This window comes from Parambassis ranga, unplaced genomic scaffold, assembly GCF_900634625.1.
Source record: "Parambassis ranga unplaced genomic scaffold, fParRan2.1 scaffold_92_arrow_ctg1, whole genome shotgun sequence".
Taxonomy (NCBI): domain Eukaryota; kingdom Metazoa; phylum Chordata; class Actinopteri; family Ambassidae; genus Parambassis; species Parambassis ranga.
This window is the reverse complement of record NW_021144821.1, coordinates 79533-100841: the sequence shown is the minus strand read 5'-3', so window position 1 is coordinate 100841 and position 21309 is coordinate 79533. Positions and strand designations below refer to the sequence as shown.

Genomic DNA, 21309 nt, shown 5'->3' with positions numbered 1-21309 from the left:
AATTAGCACACATGTGTATCACCCCAAGACGCACAAAAATGTCTCTTGGACCCCCCCCCCTCCACACCCAACAGGAAGTCCACCATTTTGATTTTTTTTGTAATTTTTGGCGATTTCTGACCCTGCTATAAAACTTTTCACGCCTCGCATACTTAATGCAATTGAGCTGAAATTGACTGTGTCCACTCAGGACACTATAGGGAATAGACGCATTCCAACACTCTTTCAAAAGTATTACCATGTGGCAGGGGCGTGGCCTCAAAGTTGACCATTCGCCATTACAAAGGAACTCGCTGTGTTTAATGCAGTACTACCCATATACTTTATGCGATGTGGACAAAATCTTACAGCACTGCTATGGACCCGAGTCTGAACAGATATATATGCTAATAGGATGATACGGTCATAGCGCCACCTACTGGTAGCAGGAAAGTATGGTTGTAAACATGTGTTTGTTGTACATCTCTGCAAATGAGAGGAGAGGAGAGCATAGGACAGGAGAGTATAGGAAACAAGAGCATAGGAGAGAAGACAGCGATACCCCCGCGGATCGCAAGGTGCGCGAGGGCCCGCAATGCTGCTTGCAGCTTTAATTTTTATTTGGCTTCATCAGTGCCCTCTGGTGGCCGCGTGTTGGTATTGTCAAATAGCTGCAAGTATCAGAATCAGGATTCCTTTATTTATCCCCGAGGGGAAATTCTTTTTTTGTTACAGACAAAGACATCAAGTATGAGATAGAAATATATAATAAATATCTAAATACCTAGATAGCATTTAAATCCCTGAGTTGTATCTAAAGAAGAAGACACATATTTACTACTGTATAAAAACCTTTACATAGTGAAGAGCCTGACATGAATGTACCAGTATGAATGTACAGTGTCTGAGTGACTGTCACAGTTCAGAGTTCAGTAGTTTGATAGAGACGGGCAGGAATGACTTCCTGTGTCTCTCAGTGGTGCATCGTGGGAGTCGGAGTCTGTTGCTGAACGAGCTCCTGTAGCTGGTCAGCACAGTGTGGAGCGGGTGAGAGGGACAGTCCAGTATAGTCTTTATTTTGGACCACGTCCTCCTCCTCTGGCACACCTGTCGGAGAGTCCAGGACCTCTCCTACAACATGGCCTTATGTGATGGACGTGTGTGCCGCGTCTCCTTGGAGACTCTGAGACCAGTTTAATGTTTACAGACAATGAGGAAGTGAACTCTGATCGCAGGTGTTTGCAGTGTCGGTCCTCTGAGGGTCAGACGGAGGGACCTGAACGGACCGTGGTCTGCTGCCTGTGGAGATGAAGGTGGAGGAGAAGCTGGAGGTGAAGGTGGAGCTGCTGAAGTTCTGCTTGGCAGTCTTTAACACCGTGTTTCTGGTGAGTCCATCTTCACATCCTTCAATAAGCTCAGAGGCCTTTTTCATCCAGGAGGTCTGAGAAAAGATTCCTCTGGATTAATCAGTCAGAATCCTTCTGATCATCACTGATACATTTTCAATGTGTTCTTTTTCTGTTTATTTTCGTTTGTTTTGAATTGCTGATGTCAGCTGGTTTATTTAGTAGTTTCCTCTTTGAAGCCAACAGTAGGAATAGATGTTCACTTTAACAGTAAAGCACAGTCTGAACAGTGATGATGCTCAGAGCCTTGTCTTGACCTTTGACCTCTGTAGGTTGTGGGTTTGAGTACGGCCGGCTGTGCGATCTGGATCCTGTTCGACAGAGGAAGCTTCCTTAACTCCCTCCCCTCCGGTAAAGACTGCCGCTTTAAAGGATCAGCCCAACATTTAGAGGAGGATGCTTTAGCCTAGCTTAGCACAAAGACTGTAAACAACAGGGAACTGTTAGCATAGCTCAATGACACTGTGTGTGTCTGTCTGTCTCTGTGTGTCTGTGTGTGTCTCTGTGTGTGTGTGTGTCTCTGTCTCTGTGTCTCTGTGTGTGCAGAGGAGCTACAGGTGGTGTCCGTGGGCCTGCTGGTGATCGGTGGTGGTGGCGGTCAGCGTGGCTGGATGTGTGGCCGCGACCTGTGAGATCAGGTTCTTGCTGCTGACGGTGAGTCGTAACGTCTGATGCTGCATTCAGGTCACGTGGGAAAATGCTGCGACCACATCCAGGGCTCAGTCAGCTGTTTTTTACCTGTGTCCCTCGGCTGATGTGTGGTGGGTTTCACTGAACACTGTGAGAAATAAAATCCAGTTTTGTTTCTTAGTGCTGCCCCCTGCTGGTACCCTGTGCTATTATTTATTGTAACATTTACACGCTGACCTGACACCTCCTCCTCCTCCTCCTCCTCCTCCTCAGTACCTTGGCTTCCTGGCCGTCCTGGGTCACACTGCACCCAGAGACAGAGGGTGAGCGTCCTCCCTCAAGTGGCCTGGCTGTGGATGATTCTGATTGGCTGCAGCTTTGATTGATGGGTGAGGCGTTCATCAGTGTGACCTGCAGGTGTGTGTGTGTGCAGATCGAACAGAGCCTGAGTTCAGCCATGGATCAGGTCATCAGTCAGTATGAAGGTAGCTGCTACCGCAGACTGATGGACAACGTGCAGCAGGCTGTGAGTCCCAGCTCCTCACCGAGGACACACACAGACAGACACACACAGACACACATAGACACACACTTACACACACACACACTTACACAAACTAGCACACACACAGACACACACAGACACACACACTCTGACAGACACACACACTGACACACACCCACACAGACACACACACACTGACACACATACTGACTCACACTAATACACACACACTGACACACACACACACAGTAGAGGCTGTCTCATACAGTGAGTCTGGATGGTAACCTTATGTTACTCTAGCTCCATCGCACTGAGTGTTTCCGCCTCTCTGCAGGTGGCGCTGTTCGTCATGGCGGTGTATGTGTACCGTGCCTTTGGAAAAGCCCGCGCTCTGAAACGGACCAATATGCTGGCTGGCAGAGACCACGCTCCCACCGATGACCTCGGGGAGCCGAACTACGCCTACAATGACCAGGTTGGAGCTTACATAGACCCCCATCGCCTGCCTTATAACCACGACGACCACCGCCAGGTGTTTGTGGACCAAGTGCAGAGCTACTAACCTGCTACAAACATTATAGGCTCAGGTTCTGGTTCTGGAAACATGAGCCAGCAACCAGCCTGCGCTCTTATACCCTCTGTTATCCAACAGACACAGCTTCTCAGAATACACACACACATCTTAGAGCAGGCACAAGCACAATCATATTTCACAGTAACATATCATGGATGAGATCATAGGAGTGACATCACATATATGTCCATAGTACGACATATGGACAGACTGTCTCCACAAAGTCCAGCGGGCCATGCTGCTGACACAGGTTCTTTCCAGAATTCTTCCAACACAACCTGTGTTCAGAGACGGAAACCAGAGTAAGATTTCTGGTCACCATTATTTATTTAAACATTAAACAATATATCATAAGATTACATGAGGTTTATCCAAAAGAAACCCTTGTGATTCTAGACACAATGTTCATCAGCATCATAAGAGGAAAAGTGATAAATATACTGCAGGAAAAGTCAATGAAAGGATATGATACAAGATATTAAAAATATCCTCCCCTCTGCAGATCTCCTGGACATGAGTTACTGGCACTGAAATGTATAAACACACAGCTAACACTACACGACCAGTACTAAAACAACACAACTGGGGAGATGACGTACACAGGCAGGCTAAGCCTAAAGCTGAAGCTTGAAATTTGCAGGAGATAAATTTTGCAGATGACCCTGGTTGAAGGGCTCTCTCATAGACTCCCATGTTAAAAATGACACAGAAACTGCTTAATATGTGAAAAACTATAGTCTTTTGAAAAAAATAACATTAATTTAGCTTAATGAGGCAGGCAGAGCTGTTACCATATTTGGTAACCATATGGCATTTGGCTGCATTTGGCAGCCATATTTGTTGTCTTTATCAGACTTTAAGCATTATGTCTGTCGTATTGATCATCCTTCAGCTGTATAGTATTCGGCTACTTCTTTATCAATCGTTACACATGATATCTGCCATATTCATTGCTATGGAGCTGTTTGCTACATGTCCACATCGCATATACTGTGTTGTAGAGCAACATCTTGTGATTCTGGCTGTGTCCATACTTTTTGTCTGAAGGCTTCGGGTTGGACAAAAGCAGCAGTTGTTTAGAGGGTGTTTTTACATTGGAAATGCATTAGGAGGGAGACAGAGAGAGCTGCAGTTAGGGGCAGTTGAGAAACATTCAGGTTGCCATGGATACAGGCAGGCAGGGCTGTTACCGTGGTGACAGGCTGACAGGGGTACCTTTGATGACTCAGATCAAAGGCATACCAAAGGTATATAAAGGTATTGGTGTTGGTGGACAGTTTCAAGGAGAGACACAGCAGGATATTTTGGAGAATTCGTGGAAACGAACCTGCCTAAAGTGCAAAGGAAAATAATAATCAAACTGATTACTGGACTAAACTCGGAGAAGAGAAGGATCAGAGAGGAAGAACGAAACAGCAGGGGAGGCTAACATCTTTTATAGATTTCTTCATACAGTCAGATTCGTGGTGAGTACCAACAGTAGTGAGTGATAAGTGCAACTTCATCATGTTTATTCAAAGAGAGAGTCGTGCGCATTTACGCACGTGCCGTGTGTGTGTGTAAGTGTGTCTGTGTCTGCGTGTATTGTTGCGAACTCCATTCCGCGTGATAGAGAGACCAGAGAAGTGTAAACCCAGGAACTGTAGAGACGGTAGAGCTCCTGGAGATGTTAAACCAAACCATTTTGCCTGTAGAGCCAGCTGTTCGGGAAGAGTGCCGGTCTTTTTGCTCATTCATGGTGAAGTGACTGGACCAGAGCAAACCTATTTTCTAACTCGCTGCCATTTCCACATCTTTTACAGGATCAACATGAAATTGCAGACATTTGTAGAGCAAACACTTGTGATGGTCACGGTTTTTAAATTGTCTGAGTGTTTTGGTTTGGACACACCAAGCAGCTGTTCAGACGGTGCAACCCCTATTAAAATACATGGTATCTGCCCTAAGTAACAGGAGGCTGACACACCTCAACATTAATTAATTCAGCTGCTTTTATGACTGATTCAGCTTGTGTTCAGAGTAATTCAGCCCTTGTTCTGCCATTCAGCTTCTATTCATATGCATTTAGATGTGTTTTTTCATACTTTTAGAGTTGTTCAGATAAGCTTTCAAAGCAATGCTTCAGGTTCTGCAATCAAACTTGCTATTCCTTCAGGAGCCTTTTACAGCAGCGTATCTTCAGCATACATTGACCGATTTTAGCCATTCAGCTATCAAAATGTTCATCTCACAGAGGACATTCCGGGTCAACTTTGTGCTCAACGTTTTTTTCAAAAAACTAGAAAAGTGCATTTCCTGAAGAAAATGCACGTTTGATTGCTGCAGCTGAAGCATGCTTGCTTTGCTTTGCTGGAGAATCATAGCAATTCAGAGCTTTGTATGCCTCTGTGTGTCAGCTTGTCACCATGGTAACCGCTCTGCCTGCCTAATTAAGCCTAATTAATGTTGGAGAGAGGGGTGTGTCAGCCTCCTGTTACTCCTCTCAGGGCAGATCCCATGTATTTTAATGGGGGTTGCACCCTCTGAACAACTGCTTGGTGTGTAGTTTTTTGGCGCAGCGTATCTTCAGCATACATTGACCGATTTCAGCCATTCAACCGTCTCTGTCCCCTTCCTAATGCATTTCCAATGTTTCCCATCCAGGGTGTGTCGTGTCGTGACAGGGTATACCCCGCCTCTCACCCAAAGCTAGCTAGGCTAGGCTCCAGCCCCCCGTGACCCTCCACTGCAGGACAAGCGGGTTAACAGAAGATGGATGGATGGATGTCTAAACTGATGCCTTCAGGCAGAAAACAAGAAGAGAAGCGGGAGAAGAAAGAGCGCCAACAACGAGAGAAGCGGGAGAAGAAAGAGCGCAAAGAACGAGAGAAGCAGGAGAAGAGAGAGCGCAAAGAAAGAGAGAAGCACGAGCAGAAAGAGCGCAAAGAACAAGAGAAGCGGGAGAAGAAAGAGCGCCAAGAACGAGAGAAGCGCGAGAAGAAAGAGCGCAAAGAACGAGAGAAGCGCGAGAAGAAAGAGCGCAAAGAACGAGAGAAGCGCGAGAAGAAAGAGCGCAAAGAACGAGAGAAGCAGGAGAAGAAAGGACAAACGGTGAAGCAGTTTATTGTGAAATCAGACGGCTTGATCACTGGACTGGAAAAGGCCAACGGGACCGTCCTCACAAACGAAAATGAAAGTCTCAGAAAGGCTGCCGAAGAACATGCCCTGTGTTCTTCCAAGTGTGAGGAGCTGGCCAATGAGCTCTGCACTCTGAGGAGTGACCTAGAGAAGGCCAAAAAGACCGTCCAGGGAAAGGACAGTAAGATCAGCCAACTGTCAGAGGACAGGTCCTCCTTACAAGATCAGCTGAAACGTGAGCAGGAATCAAGAGAAAGCATTGAGAAACACCTTGATGAGCTCGAGAAACATAACAGTGAAATTCAATCAAAGCTGGTTAGTAAGGAGAATGTCATCACTGACCTGTTTGCTGAAAACAATCATGTCTGCAACGAACTGGCCAAGAGCAAGGCCAAGTTCAGACAGTTGGAGGAGGGAGAGCTGGAATTTGAGCAAACACAGAAAAGTTTACAGCAGTCTCTGACTCTTCAGCAAAAAGAGGCTCTAGAGTTAAGGGTAAAGTGTGACCAGCTCAGAAAACAAAATGAAAACCTCAGAAAGGCTACCGAGGAACATACCCGGTGTTCTTCCAAGTGTGAGGAGCTGGCCAACGAGGTCTGCACTCTGAGGAGTGACCTACAGAAGGCCAACAAGACAGTCCAGGAGAAGGACAGTAAGATCAGCCAACTGTCAGAGGACAGGTCCTCCTTAGAAGATCAGCTGAAATGTGAGCAGGAAGCAAAAGAACCAGAGGAGCTCAAGCAACATGACAGCGACCTGATTGCTCAGAGCAAGGATCCCTGCAACCAACTGTCCAAGAGCAGGGACAAGTATAGACCGTTGGACCCCGAACAGCTGGTAGACATCTTTCTGCCAAAATGGGTAAAATTACAGGAACGTCCAAAAAGAGAACGTGTTGCAGAGACACCAGATAAGAGATTGGACAGGCTGTTCCGCATACACGAGCAGGGCAACCTAGACCCGGACAACATAAGCGACCAGGAATACGCACACTACCAGCACGGCTGGGACTACAACGAGAGCGTAGACCACCAGGACCGATACAGCCTGGGGATAATTGTGGAAAGGAGACAGGCGAAAGACACACAGGACGAAAGAAGAAAAAGAAGACACACAGAAGATACTGAAGTAAACCTAAGTCTCTGAATTTAACCACCACTCATGTTCTGTTCTGGTCATTGTGTGTCTGTCATGTCAGTTTATAGCCTCACATTTAGTTTACATTGTTCGCCTTGGCTTTTACCACTTTTATGCATGTTTTATCTTGTTTACTGTACTTGTATTATTTTACTTTGATACATTTTAATACATGACTGACTCCTGTCTACAGCACTTTGGTCAATGAAAGTTGTTTTTTTAAATGTGCTTTATAAATAAAATTAAAAAACTTGACTTGACCTTATTTTATCTTATGAGAGCTATATGTGTGTGTGTGTGTAATCTACTGTGGCGGCAAGCCTGGTTGTAAAGTCTGACAGCAGCAGGGAGGAAGGACCTGTGGTAGCGCTCCTTCACACAGCGTGGATGGAGCAGCCTGTCACTAAAGGAGCTGCTCAGTGCTGTGCATGGGGTGAGTGGTGACAGCTTTGCCAGCATCCTCTGATCTCCCACCTCCTCCACAGGATCAAGGAGGTGGAGTCTGCTCTGGCCCTTCTTGTAAAGTGCAGCCGTGTTGTCGGTCCAGTCCAGTTTCTTGTTCAGATGAACACCCAGGTACTGATAAGAATCCACTATCTTCTGCGGTGTTCCCATCACATAATGAGTCAGGTGAGTCATGAGTAATGACCAGCGGCTTCACAGAGAAAATGTGACGACGAAGAAAAAACTGTGAGGTCACAGGGCACATTTCACACACATGCACGTCAAAACAGTTGAAATATAGTTTGATAAAAACAACAACACAAAAAAACTATTCAGCAGTGCAGAAACATGATGTTCAGTCCTGACACTGAACACACATAAGCAGAACACGTCCAGAACATTCAGTCCTATGGTCAAATGTATGTGGACATACATGTGGACAGCCAGTCAGGACATGCTTCTGCTGTATCCTCCATGTTTCTGCATCCCGTCCCGCCTATTTGTAAAGTCTGATGAAAGGCAATGAGTTCATCACAGACACACAGAGTGATCATCTACATCCTCATCATCTGCTCTAAAGCTGCAACAACGATCAATGAACGGAAGTTTGAAGCTTTTCAGGACGTTGTCCACTGTTTGTCCATCAAATGTCAGAATACACTGATTGATTAATCACAGGCAATCAATCAATAATGAAACAATCATCAGCTGCAGCTCTAGAAAACTGCAGCATTAAGGTTTACATCTGAACACAGACTGCACATGGCGTCTATTGACTGTGTTTAAAATCATGCCAATTGTCCTCTGTCATACTGGGCCTTGGCCACCAGGGGGCTGCTCGTGTGACCTGCAGGGAGCCTGTGAGGTCTGTCAGTGAAAGCAGGCGGTCCTTTCAAACCCTGTTTTCGGTGTCACTCTTCCTCCTGCTGTAAACCCCCCCTCCGCCTGGCGGTTCAGTCTCAGAGGCCTCCGTCCTGTGCACTGAAACCGCTGCAGTGTTTTTCCTCTAACTGAAAGTGAGAGTCCGGACTTTCCTGTCAACAGAAAAACACCCCCACAGCTGATTTAAAGGTGAACAGGAGCACCATGGTAACCATGTAATAACACACCGAACCAGCAGGCGGTGCAGTGAGTCAGCACAGGCTCTACTCCGCCCTCAGTCCAATCAGAGCGGAAGACTGAGAGTCAGCAGGGCTGCTGTGTGTATAGAAGCCTCCATCAGCAGCCTGCACGGTGATCTGCTGGATGAACCTCCTCCAGTGTGAACGGGGCCTCATCAGTTTCTCCCTGCTTGCGGTCATTGTGCTACTTCCTGTATTTGTGCTTCCAGCCAGGCTGAGCAAACAGTATCTCTCCTTCCAGCGTTAGTGCTAAGCTAGGCTGTTTGTTGTGTTGGATAAACTCTAAATTATTCTATTACAAAAAAACAGTCCAAAGTAAATGAGCATGTGTCTCATTCAGCAGGTGTGAGCAAAGAAAAAGAGCTCGATGAAAAGCTTCAAGGCTGATCTGTGGGGGATTTAGAAAGAACTTCTAATCAGAACTCTCAAACCTATATCTAACCCAGAGCCAGAGCCACCTCTGTGTTCTGAGGAGGCTCCGGTCCTTTAACATCTGTGACCATCAAACTGAACTCCTCCCTCTGAGGTCAGATCTAACACACTGTCTTGTAATTATTTGCATATTGGATTTATTGTAGACAAGATTTCACTGCACACAGTGTTAGTTGTATTATGACTTCAGTCTTCACTTCCTGGAGTTTACTTGAATGTTTATTAATGTCTAGGATTTATTAGGTTTTATTTTACTCTTACTACTTTACCTTATTTTATATTTCCAACCTGTTTTTTTTGAGTATACACGGATCACCTGGAATGAAAGCACTTTTCCCCTGGGATCAATAAAGTATTTCTGGTTCTGATTCTGATTTTTTACAACAACGTTCAATCGGACCATTCATGTTTTTGCACTGTATTCATCCTGAACTGTAACTCTTCTGTTATAGATAAAGGTCAAACAGCAGTGTTGACTGGAGGACAGAGAAGTTACAGTGAAGACGCTGAGAAACACAGAGTATCAACAATGTAGGCTAACGAATCCAGCAGGGGGCAGTAACGCAACGTTGCGGCGCCAGCTGCAGTAAAATAAGACGAGGAAGAAGTAGGACCACCGTAGGTCGCCATTGTTGTTGTGGTCGGAGTGAGCGCATGCGTGTTAGGGGAGAGGTGGAGCTATGTCGTCATCGTTTCAGAAGAATCTCGTGTAAACACAGAAACGTGTGGTCGTGGTTTGTCCGTGATATCAAGGGAGCCGGGTTCAGATGTTCTGGTTCCGACCGGCCGCGTCGTGTGGACGAGGCCTCAGTGAGCGGATGTTCCGAAGCCAGATGATACAGGTCTGCGCTCGGAGGCCGGTTTGGTCCGAATGACTACCCGTAGACCACGTGACTGTTGTTGTCACACGCCGCGCCGCTGCTGCACGCGCATGCTGGACGCTCCGGAGCTAACGGACAATAACACGCGCTGTGGACGGACCCGGAGCCGCGCGGGACACAGTCCACTGTGGGAGACATGTGCTTCTCCACGGGGGACTCGGCGCTGACGCTGGCGGTGCCGCCTGTAGAAGCTAGCCTGGACGCTGTAGCTTTGCAGGCTACCGGGAGCTAACATTAGCAGCTATGCGGCTAACTGGATCCGCCGGGTCCACAAACAACGGCCCGCTAAGGAACGGATCCACGGCGTGATACGGAGCAGAGCGTGTTGTGTTCGTGCTGGACTCCACAGAACCAGAGTGTGGAGAAAACGGCAGGAGACGCGCCGGGGGTCGGTCCAGAGGACCAGCTTTCCAGCCGGGCTCGGTGAGTAGTGGATCCACAAAGGGGCTGTTTGGGTCGGACTGTGCGTGTTGTGCTTGTGGGGGTGCAGTGATGAGACGTGTGTTCTGTGAGCTGTCAGTCAGAACCACGTGGCCACAGTAGTCTGTACAGTAGGATGTAAACATTGTGGTGGAAACACGTGGAGTGGGTCGGGTCGGTACCGCTTCTCCTGAGGTGTGATGGATTTGAATCGGCTCGTGCTTTCATACAGATGTTACAGATGCAGCAGCTGTCATAGCGCTGTAAATTTCGTCGTTGTGAAAGAATGAGTGCAAAAAATGTTGACGCTGCGCCTGCGCAGAGTGTCTGACTGACGGATGCTCTCCTGTGTGATGATGAAGTGATTTATGGAGCAGGTGGCCTGAGCCCGTGGCTGTGTCGTCACTGTGTCGTCACTGTAATCACTCCGATCTAGATGAACTGCATCGTGTCTCCAGCATGAAGCCACTGTTCCAGGCTGCAGGCCTTTATTGAGCATGTGCAGAAGTGCCCACTGTCTGTAGTGTGCGTGACGTCATGCATGACAGCAGTAACGGTGACAGGACATGAGGAAGGAGGTTTTTTAAATGTGTTATTAACAGAACAACAGAACAGAACAGACTCATTTTACTTTTATGTTCTTTTTTTAAAAACGTTTTATTTTGGTCATTTTTGTCGGTGGGAACATAGAGAGACAACAATACATGTGGAACTAACTAAGAGTTTGGGAAGTGAGACATGTAATACAGTATGAGAAGAAATATCAGTTGCGAGAGCTGAACACACTTTCTGCATCGTTTCTCTCCAGTTTCCTTCTGTGAGTGTATTTGGTTCACAATATGAACACAGTGGTCAGCAGCAGGACAGGCTTTTTTTTTACTGGCAGCCATGAAAACCTTCAATAGGTATGTGTCTGCTGCGCTCATCCCAACAGGTAGAGACACACGTGTTGTAGTGGAAAAACCGAGCGACTTTGAAATGATGGTGGAAACCTCCTTCCAAAAGACCTGTATACGTGGACATCAGCAGTCTCATGTCTTTCAAACCATGTGTGGTGTGAATGTGAGCATACCTTATAGGAATGAGCGCTGTGTTTGAGGTGAAGGTGAACTGCTGAGTAAGTCTGATCTGTCGTGTGTGTCGTTTAATAGGCAGCATGTGTTCACCATGTGTAGCTGCTGATGTGGTTGTTGGTGAATGAGGACGGTTGCTTTGAGCGTCATAGATGTTGGTGTCATAGTATTTGTTGTGTTACTAGCGGTGGCTCGTGCATGTGCCGGTAACATAAGAAGTGCATTTAGTGTAGTTGGTGTGTGATTTCTGCATTTGGTGTTTTAGAGCATGCTCATAAGGGCATTAGGTATTAGGGCAGCAGTGGCTCAGTGGTAGAGCAGGGTTGTCCAATAACCGGAAGGTCGGCGGTTCGACCCCAGCTCCTCCCTAGTCATCGTTGCGTGTCCTCGGGCAAGGCACTTTACCCGCATTGCCTCCAGTGCACTCACTGGTGCGTGAATGCGTACGAATGAATCGGCGGTGGTCGGAGAGGCCGTAGGCGCACCTTGGCAGCCACGTCTCCGTCAGTCTCCCCCTGGAGCTGCGGCTACCACTGGTAGCTCACCACTGCCACTGTGTGAATGTGGTGTGAAAGAATAATGCATCTCAATGTAAGCGCTTTGAGTGCCTGCCCAACAGAACAGAAAAACGCAATATAACGCATTATTATTATTATTATTATTATTATTATTATTATTAGGTGGTGCTGGGTAATGATGTTGTGTTGTCGATGTGTGTTTGGTAGTTGTAGCTGCAGTGTGAGTTGTGGCTGTTGTGCATTTATTGAGTTGTCGAGTATGCGCTTGTATGTGAACATTGTGTTTTGGGATCGATTGTGGGTTTCAGGTAGGGGTGTGCGATTTGACAATAAATGATCATGAAGGATTTGAATGAATCGGCGATCTACTAGAACGGGCGGGCGCGTGTGTGTGTGTAGTGGGAGGGCCGTGTGTGTACATCAGATGCAGACAGAGGCAACAGCTGATGACGTCACCAAAACAATAACGCAGGCATTTGATGAAGAGGCTCCACACGAGGACTCTAGTAAACGGCGGACAGAGGTGACAGCAGCAGCTCCGTTTGTCCTTAGATATGATTCCATTAAAGTTTGATCATTTGTTCTAAATCACATTGAACTTTAGGAGTTACTTCAATGTCAATGTAAAAACAAATTGTGATTAAAATCGAGATTGTGATTTTATGATTAAAGAATCGTGACATAACATTTTTGCTGTATCGCCCACCCCTAGTGTCAGGTGAGAGTCCTGCAAGATAGCAGACAGAGGCGTCCATATGGATATAGGAGTAGTAGCAGGTGTGCAGAGTGCGTGTCGATTGTGGTGTGTCTTATGTTGTGTGGGAGGTTTGTATGTGTCAGTACTCGTCCTTTGAGTGTGTGTCGAGGTGTCGGCTCATAGCGGAGTGTCTTTGCCAGGCCCTATGTGTTTGACTGACTGTGTTTGCAGAGGTTGTGGTGAACTTTGGTGCCTGTTGGTTGTGTTAAAGGTAGGGTAGGCGAATTTGAAAACTCAGCGAGAGTCAGCCAGTTTTGGAAAGTAAACACACGCCCCTTTGTGTCGGAGCTCACCCCGAAGCCACGCCTCCCAACCAGTCTCTGGTGCACGCAGGGCAGGAAGAGAGCGACAACCAGCCAATAATAAAAAAAAAAAAAAAAAAAAAAAAAATTCAAGCACCCATGCATGCCAGCTGAGAGCATTGCTGTAAATGATATACAGCTTTTTTGGGGGGCAACAGTGGCGCAGTGGGATAGCAGGGTTGTCCAATAACCGGAAGGTTGGTGGTTCAATCCCTCCCTAGTTGTGTTGTGTGTTCTTGGGCAAGACACTTCACCCTAGCCTGTGGCGCGCCTTGCTAGTCATTGTATGACACTGCTTGTGCAGCAGCCGTAACGAATTTCCCTCTGGGATTAATACAGTATCTAAAATAAAAAAAAAAAATAAAAATAAAATACTCTGCACAGGGGCACCTCGGAGGATCGGCCGATGTTTTTTTATAGCTTCCACAGACGATTCATATTGTTTGTTTTAAAGCGAAACTGCCGAACTAATCGGTTGCTGATTGTAAAGAGAAGTTACACTAATGTAACAAAAAGAGCATCAGAAATCCATCAGAATGGAGCTGTTTAGACTGTCATGACAATATCAGATACAGGTCACATTCGTGCCAAAAAATCGGATTTGGGTCACTTTAGCCTGCAGCTTGTAGCCTGTGTTTGTCAGCGTGTCTATAAGAGAGAACAATGTGTGAGCATTGTCGCTCCTGTCTGAGAAATAGGATGGTTTTAGGATCGGAGCATAGTTTTTCGCCCTCTGTCTTCTGTGTGTGTGTGCAGATTTTGGTTTGAGTTTTAACCAGTGCGGCATGTCTCCAAGGTTGCAAGCGAAAGCGCTTACAAGGTCGTCAACAGGAGCCGTGGGCAGGGTTGGCGACGGTACAAAAGTGCGGGTGAACAGCGCACAGGTTAGGGTTAGGGTTACAACCAAGCGTCACCTAAAACGCCTTTGTATAAAGCCACGAATTCCAAATCATTTGGCTGCCAAAGACGTAACATTCGGGAGCGCTAAATGTAATCTACTGCAACCTTTGTCCTGTGTGTGGTCTGAGACAGATTGTGGGTGTCTGTGGCTTTCTTTTCCTTCCTCATGAAGCATAATTTGGGTGGAGGAGCAGGTGGCTGAATGTGTGTTTGTGCTTCCAGATTTTTGGAACAGCTCTGATTGGCCCCTCTTGGTATTAACTGCACCCGCATGTAGAACGATACGTTTGACTCCTGGGTGGTCTGACATGACCTGGGGGAGCGGTCCACTTGCGCCGCACGTTGTATTCTTTGCTTCTTGTTTTTATCGACTGCAGCGTGTGTTTACAGTCAGCTCAGACAGCGGTTCATATCGGTTTCCGATCACATGTCTTTGTGCGTTTGTCACAGCAGCGGAACAGCAGGAGACACGAGGAGGCGAGAAGAGGACACGATGAGCCCGGCGGGGCTCAGGAGGACCTCTGACATCAGGAGGCAGTAGCGGTGGCTGAAGAAAAGCAGAAGGCAGTGCACAGATGTGAGTACATGTATAGTGGATCTGTTGGGTGAAGGGGAACCCTGCAGGGTGTGTGTTGTCTTTGAGTGTCCTAAAAAGCACCACACAAGTTTGATGTAGCGTTACGATTAGTATTGTTGTATGTTACATATGTTCAAGATTCAAGACGGTCGCCTGCAAACTTCAGGATGATGTTGTCTGTGCGGGAGGCCACGCACTCATGGGCGAACAGGGTGTAGAGGATGGGACCGAGGACACAGCCTTGCGGTGTGCCAACGTTTGTTACGATACCGGCCGAAGTCCTGTTTCCCATCCTGACAGACTGAGGCCTGTCAGTCACAGAGGACCGGGTGTAGTCTGAGGGGTCTTGAATGCGGAGCATCCTGATGTAGAAGTCTTTATTCTCCAGGTGCGAGAGGGAGATGCGCAGGACTAGTCGGCGGGTCGTCGTTAGGGTTCGAATGGGAGCGAAGCCTGCTAGGAAGTAGGGGTGGAACGGTTCACTAATACCCCGGGAGCGGGATTTGGGCCTATCCAGATGTTTTTTTTCTGAGCGTAAACACCTCGAATCCGGCAGCATCCAGTTTGATTTCAATCCGGCTAGACCCACCCACGAGAGGCGGATCTAGCCGGATCGGCTCAAATGTGGCTCAGGTGCGAACACAAATGTGGCTAGCGAATCCGGCTAGCGACACGCTACTTCCGGTTCACGGGCCGCGACACGGAACAAAAATCTGCACGATGCATGCGCATCGCCGGATTGAGTGCGGACACAAGTGTGTGCTAGCCAGATTTGAAAATAGGTCTGAACGCATCCAGCTTAAAGGCTGTCTGGGCTCAATCCTACTGTAGCCGGAACGACTTTCTGCAGTGCGAACGGGGCCTAAATCCACGGTTCGGTTCGTATCACGGTTCTGAGGTCACGGTTTTCGGTTCGGTTCGGTTCTACAGCCTGTTTATCCAACATTCAACATATTTAAGCATCAGCTCAGTGTTTCCATCATTACATCAGGTCAGGTCATTTCATTTCTTTTTCATTTCTATATAGCTCCAGATCATAACAGAAGCCATTTAAGATTTTCCTATAGAACAGGTCTACACCTGGTTCTTTATTAAACAAACTGAACAGCTCATGTTATTTATCTTATTTGCAGCACGTCATTTCTGTCTGCGCTGCTCCCGATGCGCCAACACACACAGACACATGCACAGACAAACACACACACAGACACACACCGTCGGACAGAGAGCGTGTGTTGCTTTGTTCACCATTTAGCATTACATGCTAGTTGGATAGACTGAACTCTAGGAATACACTAGGCTAAGCTAACGTTACTGACGTCTGTGTTTTTATTTGATTTTTGCCATTGAAATATGCTATAACATCCCGCTCCGTGAGCCACGAAGGGACCAGCGGCAGCTTTGCGCACGGTCGGACGCAGAGCGCCGTGGGTCTCCTCTCCGCCTGCAGCTGAACCTGCTGCGTGAAGCTACAGAGAGACTGACCTGCTGTGAGTGTTTTGAGGCGGGGGAGGAGCTCACGGCCGCCGCTTGTCGAGGACAGTAGCTGACTGCAGAACGATTTCACGTCAGTCTCCAAACGTCACCAGAGAGTCACCAGTAGCATTAGATTAAAAAAAGGTTTGAAAAGCCGCCAAATGTAGGGAGAGAGACGCCAAGTTACCAACACTTGTTTAAATGTTGCGGTTGTCCTCGGTGCGGAGCAGTTTTTGTGTCAGTGTGGAGCTAGGCTTGAAGCGTACCGAGACGCGATGTGTATTAGCAGCGGACTCGAACGTCCTCCATCGGAGACGGTGGCGTGACCCTTTGACCCAGGTTGTCCTAGATGTTGTTTGATGACAGCCCAGTTTGATAGATGAGTGTTGTTGAAGTCCTGATATGTGTCATGGAGTCCAATTGAAGAAGGATGGTAAACATTTTGATAATTGTGAAGCATGCACTGTGTATATGTGTGTGTCTGTCACTGACATTTGTAACATGAGGAGGACGGAGGATGAGAGGATGACAGAAGAGGGGACGTCAGAGTGCAAGAGAGCGTGGGAGAGCGTTGTTTAGCAGGGCGCACGTGTCGAACATCCTGTAGGCGGCGAGGTCATCGACGGTGAACGAGGAGGGTCACTTTGGGTGTCGGTGGCATAGTGTGTGTCGTACCAGCAGTGGCTTGCACAGGTGCCGAGTTGAGCCGCGTTGAGTCAAAGCGACATAACAAGCGCATTCAGTTTTGGCTGGCATGTACCGGTAGTTGCACAGCGATGCTGCTGGAGCTTGAAACATGACGAGGTTGTAGCTTGGTGTGTGTGGTGCATGTTGCAGCTGATGTCTTTGATGTGTTGTCGATGTGTGTGCGGATTGTGTCGTCGGGTACGTATGTGTCCGTGTGATAGTGAAAGGTCACGGTGTGGGCTTTTGAGCTGAGAGTCCTGTAAGATAGCAGACAGACAGCGGCGTCCATGCGGAGCGTAGACGACGACAGTAGCGGCAGGTTTGTGTGTTGTTAGTGTGTGTGCTGTGGGCAGGCCTCCTTTGAGTTTTTGCGATGAGCTGCTGCGTGAAGGAGGCGTGTTGTCGGGAAGGCGAGCTCGTACGCCCGTGTGGTCGACCAAACAGCATAAGGCCTGTAACGGTTTGTAGGTTTGTCATTGTTCTGACTTGTGCGAAGGAGTCTCTGCTCCCCACAGCTTTTGGCGGGAAAGGGGGAGGGGGCCGGCCGCGACGTGAGCGAGACAGTCGAACGGTTACTGCCGTTCCATACCGTTCCGGCACGGAGGTACCATAGCGCGCGAGAGGTGTGTGTGCAGAACTCCTCATACGACTCCTACACAGGGCACGTCGCAGATAAAAGGCTGACAATGCAGTTGTGTTGTAAACTGCGAGCACAGTCGTGGTTACCCGGCCTAACGAGCTGCTAATGTTCAGGGAAGAGGGCGCACAGCTGACAACAGATCATTACAACACTGTGCTCATTACTGGGATTAGTTTTTATCGCCACCTTGCGGACAGACTCTCTCTCCTCTCTGCGCCGTGTTTCTCCTTCCAGGAGCTGTTTGGCAGCCGCTCATCTAAACTGTCCATCGTCTGCGCTTCCTCCTTCTGTCTGTGTGTCGTGCACCTGAAGAAGCTCTCGGCTTCTCCACATTCATCACGGCCACAATAAATTCTGACCAATCACAGCACGGTCGCTGCACAGCACTGAGAAAAAGTTCTGCCTGGACCACGTGTCTGAGAGCGCTGCACAACGGGCGGTCCGAGAGAGAAACGAGGTCATTTTGTGGGAGCGACGCTGGCAGCGAGGAGCGAGTTGTGTGTTCTGGCGGAGTACGGATCCAGCTTTAGTGTTGACGTGGATGTGTTGTCTGTGTTGCTTACGTGTAACTCTAGGTGTCCACCGTCTTTGCGTCTTACCTGCGAGAGGGTACGAGACGAGAGAGCGGCGGCCTGCCTCTGTGCCAGGATTATCGATGGCTGCTGTCACTTTGAGTTTCAGCTGGTGTGCCTGTGTGCAGGTCAGGTCAGCGTGTTTGCGAGCGTGGCAGAGATGCGGCGAAAGACGTGCGTCCTGTCGATGTGTCTTTGTCGATGTGTCTTTATCTATGTGTGTCTGGTGCTTTCAGGTGACAGAAGGGGCGTCACAGTGGGGATGTCCAGAGAGCACAGCGGATGGATCCGAGGTCACGCCCGTTGAGGAGGAGAGGAGGGGCCAGGAGGAGCACGGCAGAGGTCAGGAGGAGGTGCTGACACGGGAAGGTGAAAGCATAGAGGAGCAGATGAAGCCAGGCTACTTGTGTGTATGTGTAGAGTCTGGGTCAGAGTGTGTGTGTGTGTGTGTGTGTGTGCGTGTGTGCTGTGCTGTCTGCATGTGTCACTTGAGCGTGTGCTGGTTAGGAAGTGTGTTTGTTAAGCTGGATCCATACTCCGCGAGACAAAGACATTTTTCCCCCCTGCAGACGTTACGCCCACAAAATGACTTCATTTTTTGTCTCTGACCGCCCGCTGATCCGCACTCCTGTGCACAGGGTCCGGGCCGAACTTTGTCTTTCAAGGCTGTGCGGCAACCATGCTGTGATTGGTCGGAATTTATTGTGGGCGTGATGAAGTGGAGAAGCGCAAGAGCCTCTCCAGGTATATAGTTAGGTGTATAAACAGCGCTGATACAACAGATTTAGATAAGACCATACTGGTTTTGCATGATGAGCAATAAAAGAAAGAAAGAAAGAAAGGCAAGTCAGGGTGATTTGTCACCAATAACTCCAGACAGCCATTCACACATACCAGATGGTGACTGTTATTACCATTCTATATACTCCTACATACCCGGGCATAATAGGCTCGTTAACAATGTCTGTATATCTTTGCTATTGTTACTTTTAATGTCGCATCTTCACAGCTCATTGCCGGACATCTCATGCTGTTGCAGGCACCCTCTCTGTATAATGCCCTCTTGCCATGGCACAAGTCCTTGTGGTGTGTTAAAAAACTCAGTAAAGTCTTTCCTTATAGTTTAGTGGGCGGGCCGTATGAGGAGTTCTGCACACACGTGTCTCGCGGAGTATGGATCCAGCTTTAGAGAGCTGTGTAGAATGTATTTATGTATTTTAGATACTGTATTAATCCCAGATACAATGACTAGCAAGGTGCGCCACAGGCTAGGGTGAAGTGTCTTGCCCAAGAACACACGACAGTGACTAGGGAGGAGTTGGGATCGAACCACCAACCTTCCGGTTACTAGACAACCCTGCTACCACTGCCACTGTGCCACTGTTGTATGTGTGTGATTGTGTAGACAACATGTTAGTAGTCAGCACCACCACAGGTTTGTTGTTGAAACATGTAGTGTAGTGCCTTTACAGGTGGTGTCTGTGTGTATTAGAAAATGTATGTGTGTAGGTTGTTATGCATACATATGTATATGTGTATACATGCTCATTGACTTCATCAGCCCCTGCTGCTCATCTTTGCTACTTATGGACTGATGATATATATAGATGTCATTACAATATAATCACTGTTTCATCTTGCTGCATGTTTGCTCCTCTCTCTCCCTCCCTCCCTCCCTCCCTCCCTCCCCTTCATCCTCTCTCTCTCTCTCTCTCTCTCCCCCCCTCCCTCCCTCCCTCCCTCCTTCATCCTCTCTGACTAGCAGCAGGACTGGTTCCCCTTAAGCTGAGTAATATGCGCTGTATAATAATAAAACAATAGCAAAAGTGAATTGAATGTTTGTGTTTTATTTAAGCCAGGTGTGTCCCAGTGTCATGTTAAGTGTTAGTTTGATATGTGTAATGTTTGTGTGACTTAGTCTAATAAAGTCTGTTTGAGTCTGAGTAATTAAGCAGCTGTTTGTTTGTTTTACTTTGAGAAAAAACAAAGTGCGTGATTGTTGGACTTAGTCTTTTTTGGCCGGCGCCTCCCGGGCCAGCCCGCCCGCCTCCGCCTCCAATTCCAATTCAAAGTCAAAGTCTAAGTCGTTGGCGTTGCTAGTTGCGAGTTTCGAGAGTCTCGAGTCTCGTGATTCGTCTCGTCTCTGCTCTGCTCTGCTCTGCTCTGCGAAGCGAGGCGAGGCGAGGCGGTTTACAAGTACTGATGACAAGTACTTGATCCGAGACACCGAGACGACACCGAGACAACACCAGGGGGACGCAGCATTCCGGCCAACATCGGGTACGCAGCATTGTCGCACAGCCTCCCAACCAACATGAGCCGCACTCTGCGGGTAGTCCCAACCGGGAATCGAACTGACGCTCGACTACTACCACACAAGCAGCTTTACCTCCGCAGCCACTGTGCCGACAACAGAACCGGTGCGCAGGCTCCGCTTGTCCTTCACCTGCGGGACAACACGTTGTGACATCACCAACAGCTGAACAAACACACACTGACAACTGCTTCAAAGACCGACCGCAAACTTTATTAGGGCATCAGCCAGGGCACACGACACAATTACAACACAATTACAACACTGTCCGTGCACGGCTCACAGGAACAGGCAACACACATTACACGCTGCACAGTACAGTCACAACAACACCTAGCTGACACTAACATTACACAGCACATTACCACAATAACAACACACAACTAAGTCTCACTGACATTACACAGTACAGCATCTACACAACACTACACTACACAAACACTATGGCTGCACAGCCAACATACAACAACAACACAAGGGTTCCTTTATTCATTACAATTCAGTTCAGTATCATTTATACAGCAAATATTACAATCACACGTTGTCTCAGAGCGCTTCACAGGAACCCCCTAAGAGCACTGTGGCAAGGACACACTGCCTTTAAGACCAGGACCCGTCAGCTGAAGGGGGACCAGGACCCGTCAGCTGAAGGGGGACCAGGACCCGTCAGCTGAAGGGGGACCAGGACCCGTCAGCTGAAGGGGGACCAGGACCCGTCAGCTGAAGGGGGACCAGGACCCGTCAGCTGAAGGGGGACCAGTCCTGCTGCCAGTCAGAGAGGATGAAGGAGGGAGGGAGGGAGAGAGAGAGAGGGGGGGGGGGGGGGGGGGGGAGAGAGACAGAGGGA

At 48.1% G+C, this 21309-nt stretch overlaps 1 long non-coding RNA gene across 1 annotated transcript; it reads left to right on the top strand.

The window, feature by feature from the left end:
• The first annotated feature begins 9999 nt into the window (after positions 1-9999).
• Positions 10000-18791, top strand: LOC114431526 (uncharacterized). The gene is made up of 3 exons (XR_003670176.1): positions 10000-10649; positions 14647-14773; positions 18385-18791. It is a non-coding gene; the product is annotated as an uncharacterized LOC114431526 (long non-coding RNA).
• The last annotated feature ends 2518 nt before the right edge of the window (positions 18792-21309 follow it).